This window comes from Camelina sativa, chromosome 5, assembly GCF_000633955.1.
Source record: "Camelina sativa cultivar DH55 chromosome 5, Cs, whole genome shotgun sequence".
Taxonomy (NCBI): Eukaryota; Viridiplantae; Streptophyta; class Magnoliopsida; order Brassicales; family Brassicaceae; genus Camelina; species Camelina sativa.
The window spans coordinates 12,616,656-12,625,298 of record NC_025689.1 but is presented as its reverse complement, the minus strand read 5'-3'; the positions used below and the strand labels follow the sequence as shown (position 1 = coordinate 12,625,298).

The 8,643-nt window shown below is 36.8% G+C and overlaps 4 long non-coding RNA genes and 1 pseudogene across 11 annotated transcripts in view; all 5 read left to right on the top strand.

The window, feature by feature from the left end:
• The window catches only part of LOC104786688, a 2,592-nt gene extending 2,219 nt beyond the window's left edge, over positions 1-373 (top strand). Inside the window, exons 8-9 of the long non-coding RNA XR_002038023.1 lie at positions 136-221; positions 335-373. This is a non-coding gene — a long non-coding RNA (uncharacterized LOC104786688). The remainder of the gene's footprint in view (positions 1-135; positions 222-334) is intronic.
• Positions 1-4,213, top strand: part of LOC109133089 — a 7,629-nt gene extending 3,416 nt beyond the window's left edge. The window contains exons 1-5 of one of the 2 annotated variants that reach the window (XR_002038031.1): positions 2,871-3,225; positions 3,328-3,438; positions 3,532-3,574; positions 3,736-3,908; positions 4,106-4,213. This is a non-coding gene — a long non-coding RNA (uncharacterized LOC109133089). Of the gene's footprint in view, positions 1-2,870; positions 3,226-3,327; positions 3,439-3,531; positions 3,575-3,735; positions 3,909-4,105 lie in introns of those variants that run through there. The other variant, XR_002038030.1, reaches the window with a different exon arrangement.
• On the top strand, positions 411-2,779 carry LOC104786689 (annotated as a pseudogene).
• Positions 4,325-7,191, top strand: LOC104786690. 5 transcript variants are annotated; one of them, XR_002038019.1, is made up of 15 exons: positions 4,325-4,395; positions 4,507-4,672; positions 4,755-4,786; positions 4,909-4,926; positions 5,015-5,084; positions 5,270-5,322; positions 5,426-5,549; positions 5,703-5,839; positions 5,947-6,108; positions 6,200-6,318; positions 6,392-6,470; positions 6,593-6,634; positions 6,709-6,770; positions 6,908-6,992; positions 7,094-7,191. It is a non-coding gene; the product is annotated as an uncharacterized LOC104786690 (long non-coding RNA). The 5 variants fall into 5 exon arrangements; XR_002038022.1 differs by lacking the exon at positions 6,593-6,634 and having other exon boundaries at positions 5,703-5,795; XR_002038021.1 differs by lacking the exon at positions 6,593-6,634 and having other exon boundaries at positions 6,200-6,281.
• On the top strand, positions 7,293-8,568 carry LOC109133088. Of its 3 annotated transcripts, none has more exons than XR_002038027.1 (5): positions 7,293-7,393; positions 7,497-7,690; positions 7,765-7,852; positions 7,943-8,067; positions 8,219-8,568. It is a non-coding gene; the product is annotated as an uncharacterized LOC109133088 (long non-coding RNA). The 3 variants fall into 3 exon arrangements; XR_002038029.1 differs by having other exon boundaries at positions 8,208-8,568; XR_002038028.1 differs by having other exon boundaries at positions 8,187-8,568.

Here is an 8,643-nt window from a genome sequence, read left to right as displayed (position 1 = left end):
ATCGTTGAGGCTAAGACTCCATGTTGTTCGAACAAGTCAGGCAAGTCGTTCCATTACTCACAATCACTCCATACGTTTGCTTCAGATCCCCATCCATAAGTTAGACTGAGATTTTTGGTTTTGTTGCTTCTCTAGATGATGGAGATTCAGTTTCTTCTCATTAATGTTAGGGATGATGCTGAATTATCACCCAAACGGTGGAAATCCCCTCTTCTTGCACTGTAAGTCATCTCAAAATCCTCTCTGCTATTATTTATTTTGTTCTGTTTCAAGTTTATCCATCTCCCTCAACCGATGATCCTTTCCTTTTTTTTGTTTTCTGTTGAAAAACAAGGTGCTACTCGACAAGGCACCAGAATTCAAAGCAAGACCCNTTAATTGCATTCTTGTTTCTGATTCTGCTTAGGTTGATCACATTGCTTGTGTTGCATTTGATTTTGGGAAGCAAAGGTGCGGGGTAAACTTTGTTCAGTTGACAAGGCTACTACTATCTTGGAGGTAAATTCTTGATAACTGCATACAAGTATAAAACTTCCAGCTAAACTAGAAACTTTTGTGATAGATCCAGACCTCATGTTTTTTTCTTTCTGAAATTTCTTTGGGTGCAGGGATCGCTCGCTGTTGTGGAGGAAAATAGTCATATCAATGGCTTCAGAGTATACTGAGGTTGAAGCGAGTCATCTCTTGATTGACACTGCTGTGATGGATCTTGTTCGGCACCCGGGACAGGTTTTTTTTCTTTCTGAAAGCCAGTCCAATCTGGAACACTTTTTCCAGCTCCTCATGTATTAACTCCCATGATTTACAAAATGCATTTTAACTTTGTTATGTCCCAGTTCGATACCATTCTCATTCTGACTGGGATGATTTTTGCTGATATTCTTTCTGATGTCGTGGCCAGAGGTTCTCCCAATTATCATTGGAAGGGTCTCTCTCTCTCTTGTTCCCTTTCTCTTAATGTTGTTGCTGTTTAATCTTATTTGCGAGAACTTACTGTTTTCTGCTTAGAATTTGTATTAGAAATTGAAAGATGTTAGTATGAGAAATTGGCGAGATTTTTTTTCTGAAGAAAGGGATTTAGAATCGTGGGTGGGGTTATTTCGTTGTAATCAAAATGGTTATTTCTTAGCCGCTGAAATGTCTAAGAGATTGCGTCTTTCCTCTGTATTAGGACTGGAATTTAGCTTACGGGAGATGCCTATTGGAAGAGCTGCTCTGGGAGTTCCCTTTCCGGAGGAGACCATCGCAGCTGCAAAAGAATCAGATGCAGTGCTTCTTGGAGCCATTGGAGGGTATGTCTTCTCTCTTGTCCCAACCTATGTTGTTGGCTCTAATTTTTTTTGGGAAATACAGTTTCTCATATTTTCATGTTCGGTATGATTTAAGGTACAAGTGGGATAACAGTGAAAAGCATTTGAGGCGTGAGAAGGGGTTACTTCAGCTTCGTGCAGGTCTTAAAGTCTTTGCAAATCTGAGACCTGCTACAGTTGTGCCATAGGTAACCATCCTCAGCCTAATCTCAGAAATTCTTGGTAGTCTGAACTTTGTTTCTTGTGTGAACTTCAAATTTTTGTTTTGTTTTTATACAGTTAGTGGATGCTTCCGCCTTGAAGAGAGAGGTAGCAGAAGGTGTTGATCTTAAATATTGTAAAAGATCTTACATGAGGTCAGTTTAATTAGTTTATTAAATTTTAAAACTGATTGTAATTCTTGTCTTTCTCGTTATGTAGTGGGACAGTTTCTTTAGATATGATGTCTCACGATTAGGTATTTGTTTTGTAGAGCCAAGGGGCATAAAGACCAATGAAAACGGCGAAGAAGTTGTGTTGAACAGTGAGGTTTATGCAACCCTCGAGGTACATGATTGAAAATCTCAGATACAGATTTCCGTGGATAGATTGTTAAGTACTACAGACTAATATTTTAAAGCAGTTTTTATGTTCCTCGGATTGATAAAATTGCTCACTGATGCCAATGCAATATTTTCCTCTGCAGGCCACTATTTAATGGATGGAACGAGTAACAACACTAGCCTCTGAATATGTTGATGTTGACAATGCTGCGATGCAGCTTGTTCGTGACCCCAAACAGGTACGTGTATTTGCCAAACTAGTCAGCGTTGATAACGGTTTGGAAATTGTGTAAATACTTACAATGGATACAGTTTCATATGTGCAGTTTACACCATTGCTACAAACAACAAATTAGGTGATATATTATTATCCGGTGAAGCTTCAGTGAATCACATGAAACATTGGAATGCTGCCATCTTCTAGTCTTAGTGATTCGGTATAATATAAATCGATCTGATTTACTATGCAGTAGATCTTGTCTAAACATAAACCCTTCATGCTTAATACAGCGACCTGGACTCTTTGAACCTTTACATGGTTCTGCACCTGATATTGCTTGACAGGTGCTAACTGTATTTCCCTTATATTAAAACTACTTCCATGCCCCCAAAAATAAAGTGCACAACTTCTCTATTCTTTGAATTTCCAGGATAAGACGAACCAATTGGCAACCATTCTCAGCGCTACAATGCTTCTGAAATACGGACTTGGAGAAGAAAAGGCAATAAAGAGGATTGAAGTTGCAGTGTTGGTTGGTTTCCGAACTGAAGACGTTTACTATGTGGGAACAGTATGTTTCTTAATCCAGTCTTGTAACACGTGTTTCCTTTTCCTGAAAAACGTCCCGAGTTAGTGTACAAAGTACAATTCTTTTAAAGATACATCTAACTCTGTGCAGTGGAATGTGGAATGCTTATTAGTTATTACTCTAGATGTTCAGTGGATCTACTACAGCCTTGTGCTGCTGGTCCGATAGAGCAACCTACTTGCCCATTTTGTCTTGGTAAAGTCTTAACTATTCAAATATATGCAGAAATATGGCTTAGTGTAGCGCTAGAAAGTGTGAGTAGTACATGTATTATTACTAAGATTGACAGTAACTCTTTACTATGTAGTCCAAACAGATGCAGTTACTAGGTAGTAGACCTGCCTCATTGTTCCTTGAAACATTTGAATATGTAACCTCTTCACTTTTTTTTCTCCCAAAAGAAATGTAGTCACAGACTGGCATCCCCACAATGATCCGTCACATTTGCGTTTAACATTGTTTTTTTATATTTTTATACATGAATGAATTATTTAGGGTTTAGTTAGAGACAACTTGGTCTCCTCTTATTATATTAATAATCACCTGAAGAACAAGTCAGAGGAGGTATCGTTTCGTGTTTCAATTTAATTTTTCGTATGAATGTTTATTTTTTGCTTCTGGAAATTTTTATGGTTTGTTTCTCTTTTTTGGGTGAAACTGAAACAGGTCTTGTGTGTTCGTGGACGAGGACTGACGATGATTTGATTCGACTCAGAACAAACACGGTCGCCGGCGTCAGTGTTCGTTGACTCAAACTAATCAATTACAAAACAAAAGGTAATAGATAGGTCTTTTGTCTTCTCGGCGTTGTTCTTCTTGTTATAGTTTTTTTTTTCTTTCTTTCTAATGTGTTGCTTCTTTTCACTGCAGGAGTGCAGGATTAGGGTTAAAAACGTAGCTAGCACTACCAGAGGTATCTTTCTAAACCCTATCGATTTTGAACTTTTCATTCTGCTATTATAATTACAGAGGTGGTGTCAATGTTTTGCTTTTGAAGTAAGAGTAGTTCGTTCTTGTATCTTAATTAACTAATGGGTTTGTTCCTTTCTTTTGCCTGGTGAAACGACTATACAGGTTTGTGTCTGTGGCTGTGTGTTCCCAAACCAGGACAATGACCCATACTTCTCCAAGGACGTACGAAAGCATCAAGGTTTATCACTGAGAGGGAGGGGACTTATCTTGTAAGTCTCTTGTTGTCAGGACGGTAATCTGTGGTTTGGTTGAGCTGTCATGATGCGTCTCTGGAGGTCTAGCACTTTGAGCCCAATTGATCTCTTTATCTATCCTCGTCTTTTTAGCTTCTATCATGTTGTTTAGTCAAAGCTTTAGAATGCCAATGACAAGAGACTGCTTCCGCCCCCAGGTATGAAGTTTAGAACACTTAATTACCTTATTGTCTAATACTTGTATGTTTTTTACATTATTGGTTGTCTTTCTTTTTCAGTGATAGGCTTCCTGCTAGTTCCAATTCTGACATGACAAGTGATCCTGGTGTTGTGACTTGTAAGGAACTACTTCAATCCTTTGGTAGAGTGATGAAGTTCAATCGTCAACTCAGGCAAGCCAGACTCCATATTACTCACAATCACTCAATACATTCGTTTCAGTTCCCCATCCATATATATGTGAGACTGAGATTTCTCTTTTTCATGCTTTTGCTTCTTTAGATGATGATGATATTATTAGTGATGATGCTGAATCGTGGACCCAAATGATGTTGAAATCCTCTTCACTGTAAGTCATGTCAAAATCCTAATCTTTTCTTTATTTTGTTCTGTTTCAAGTGTTTCTATCTCCCTCAGCCAATGATTCTTTTTTCTTTTTTTTTTTTTGTTGAACAACAAGGTACTAGTCAAGTGGAAACTCGGCGACAAGGCACCAGAATTCAGTTCAAAACCCTTGATTTTACTGAGCTAAATGGAGTCCAGAAGCAGGTCTATTGTTAACTGATAAATCGTAATGCAATTTCAGATACTCGAAGAGCACGGCCTGTGATGGAGTCAAGAAGCAGGTACATTGTTCTATTTGTTTCTTTTAGTTTTTGTTTTATCAACAGTATAACATGAATTTCAAGATTATGTTTCGTTTTGCAGGTTTGCCTGAAAAGCTTGACGCTAAGTATAAGGTATGATAAAAAAACATTTTTGTATAATCTCAGATTTTTATTTTTTACCAAGGCTGGTTGTTTAATTCAGACTTAGAAAAATATATTAAGGAAGATTCTTCTAATTCTCTGTTTTTGTGCAGATCGGAGATATGCTATGGGTTTGTCAAACTGATTCTTTTTATTAAATGGAGTAAGAAGCAGGTATATCGTGTTTTATTTGTTTCTGTTTTTTTTTTTAATCAACAGTGTAACAAGAATCTCAGGGTTTATTGCATAACTTAGATGTGTTTGAAAAAAGCTTGAAGCTTAGTTTAAGGTATGAAAAAACACAATTTTCAGTAAATTGTTTTTCAGAGTAACGTTTTTGAGTTATGTTTTGTTAGGCTGAGTAAAAAGTATGAAAAGAACAATTTCACACTTCAGACTGCAGTGCCAAATTTAAAACTGATTCTAGTGATTGATGAGTTTTTTCTTTAATACCATTGATGGTTTTGGTTGCAGGTCCGAGTGATGAGTTAAAGATATGCGTACTAAAGAATCGAGTCCAGAAGGAAGTATATTGTGTTTTATTTAGAAGCAAGTATATTGTGTTTTATTTGTTTTTTGTTTTTTAACCAACACTGTAACAAGAATCTCAGGTTTTGTTTCGTTTTGCAGGTTTGCATGAAAAGCTTGAAGCAAAGTAAAATATATTACGGAAGCTTCTTCTAATTCTCTATTCTTGTGCAGATGGGTGATATGCTATGAGTTTGAAGAATGAAGAAGATTTAGAACCAAAAAGGTACCAAACTGTTTCTTCTTGTTATAGGTGTCTTTGGCTCAATACGTCTTCCTTTCTCTGTCCACTTTGATTTACCAATCTTTAAGTCAGCAAGTTGCTTTAAATCGCAGATTATATTTATTTGATTATTTATAAACTGTAATGCAATATTAGATACTCGGAAGAGCACGATCTGTTAAGCGAGCTAAATGGATTTAATAAGCAGTTTAACCTTTTGATCATTCATCCGGGAGCTTACTGGACAAGGTGAGGAAGTTCGCTTTTGTACCATGTCCTATTATGCAAGTGAGGTACATGTTTCCGCATTTACTAGACATTTAATTATGCTGGAAAACTATTTGACGTCTGGTTAATGTAGGAGTTGCTCAATTGCATTCTTGTTTCTGATTCTGCTTAGGTTGATCACATTGTCGTGTTGCATTTGATTTTGGGAAGCAAAGGTGCGGTAAACTTTGTTCAGTTGACAAGGCTACTACTATCTTGGAGGTAAATTCTTGATAACTGCCGGAGGTTCTCCCAATTACCTAAATTGGGCCTCAGCTAGCTGGGTCTTTTGAAGGTTCTCTCTCTTGTTCCCTTTCCTTTAATGTTGTTGCTGTTTAATTTCATTTGCGAGAACTTACTGTTTTCTTTTGGGTGAGACGAAACAGGTCTTTGTGTTCGTGTTCCAGCCAGGACGGACGATGCTTTCTTGTCTCAGAACACAAAAACGGTCGCCGGCGTGTTCTTACAGTAAAACAACATCAAACTTGATTAAAAGCTAATCTAGGTCTTTGTCTTGTCGGCGACGTTCCTCTTGTTATAGTTTTTTGTTTTTAATGTGTTGATTCTTATAACTGCAGGGAAATGAGTGTTAAAAACGTAGTTACCACTACCAATCTGATTCAGCAAAGGCGACAAGAGAGCAAAACAAGTCCAGAGGTATCTTTCTACCCCTATTAATCGATTTGCCAATGTTTTGCTTTTGAAAGAAGAGTTTCGTTTTTGTGTATGGGATCTTAATTAATGAGTTTGTGTTTCGTTTTGGGTGAAACATGACTCAGATTTTTTTCAAGGACGTACGAAGTAGATTCAGAACAAAAACGGTCTTTGTCTTGTCCGCTTCCCCGAATTTGTTTTCATTTAGGCTGGTTGTTTTAACGAAGCTTCTTCTATGCAGATCGGATATATGATCCAAACAAAAGCAAACCTTCCCCAACGGTAACAACGTCAAACATAGAGGTATATAGCTTTTATCAAGATAGCGGCCTTGTCAGAAGTCCTTCTCCAAGCAGTTTATATATGGTTCACTCTTTATATATATATGATGAGTACGTAATAACATCTGGTGGAAGTTATTTGTTTTCGTGTCTTTGCAGGTGATGATCAGAAGAAGACGTTGTTTTCGTGGTATTGCTTCAACTCTCATCTGATTTGGCCAGAAACTCCACAACAACAAAAAAGGTATACATTCTTGTGTTTCTTCATCTGAGTGTTTTGCTTTCTTAAATATGACTTTTATTTCATAGATAAGATCTTAATTAATGGGTTTGTTTCTTTTGGAGATTCTGTGAAACATCTCTCCACATAAACAACTCATCGCCGGAGAGAAGAAGCTCAGTCGTCGACGCAAAGACTCTATTACTTTTTCCGAACAAGTCAGGCAAGTCGTCTCATTACTCAATACGTTCGCTTCAGTAGTTCCCCATCCATAAGTGAGTCTGAGATTTTTTTTTGGTTTTCTTGGCTGCTGCTTCTAGATGGTGGAGATATATGGAGGTTCACTCTTTCTTCCTGTTAATAATATTAGGGATGATGCTGAACTATGCCCCAATTGATGGAAAATAACCTCTTCTTATTGTTCTGTAAGTCATCTCAAAATCCTCTCTGCTTTTCTTTACTTTTATTTTTCTGTTTCAAGTTTATCTATCTCCCTCAACCAGTAATCTTTTTGTGTCGCTGCGGAAGATGAAGCTTCTTCTGATGTAAATCATCGTGGGAACTCTGAAGAATCTGCTACTTCTCCAAGACATGTTACATCTAGACCAGACTCATTCTGAGGATGTGGATCATACATCATTTGGTCAGCTGCAAAATATGGATCCACCTGCAGACCTGCTGAATCTTGTTAATTATATGGATACTTTCATAATAAAATAGATGTAAGTGTTAATTATATCGTTGTATACATTACATGTACCTTGTTTGATGCTTGGATTTGTTTTCTCGATCGCAGGAGCAATTTGAACCAACTGAGGAAAATACAATAGAAACCGTTTGTTCGGATGCCACGGCCCACGGGAACAATTAAAGAGAAGCAAGAGGTAAGCCATTATCATAATCCAAAGTTACAATGCTCTGTTTATAATTAATCAAAAGTGTATAACTCTTCTGCTTAACATTGAACATGAAAGTATGAGGGATCTGAAGTAGCGTACAATGATGAGCCTATATATTCAAAAGACCACAGACAGTCCATTGATCCATTGGTTGTATAACTTAAGAACAATCAAACTGATGGTATCAATTAATGAAATGGGTAAGCTACGACTAAGCTTGAGATAATTGCCTTTGATGAAATCAAATTGTTTAATTTCTTTTGATACTCAAGTGAGACTCTTATAAGCTTTTTGGTTTTAAACTTCTAACTTTTACAAGGAACACAATCTGATTCTCCAGTTTCGATGCAGAGAATTCATCGCATTTCAGGAAAGTCAACAAAGAACCAAGTCATTTTAATTTGGTGTATTATCAAACATCAAATATAGCTGCAGCGACCAATTTATACAGTGCTAATATGCATACAAAACAGGGAGAAATGAATGATAAGATTTTTGTGTAGATAGGAAAATTTTGTTTGTGCTGTATTATTATCAAATATATGTTTCATACAAAAATATAGCGAGAGAGAGTGTATAGGTTTTTTTTGTGAGTGCTTTGCTTCCTTAGAGCTCACGGCAACTAAGAGATCCACTTTTGACTTTTTCTTGGGCTTTGTAAATTTTCATGTGTCTTGTATAAAAAGATGATTTTGTCTTTACTCTTTACAGTACTTTACTATAAGATGAAGAAAGAAGTAAAACAGAACAGAAAGAGGGTAAATATATGGTACGCA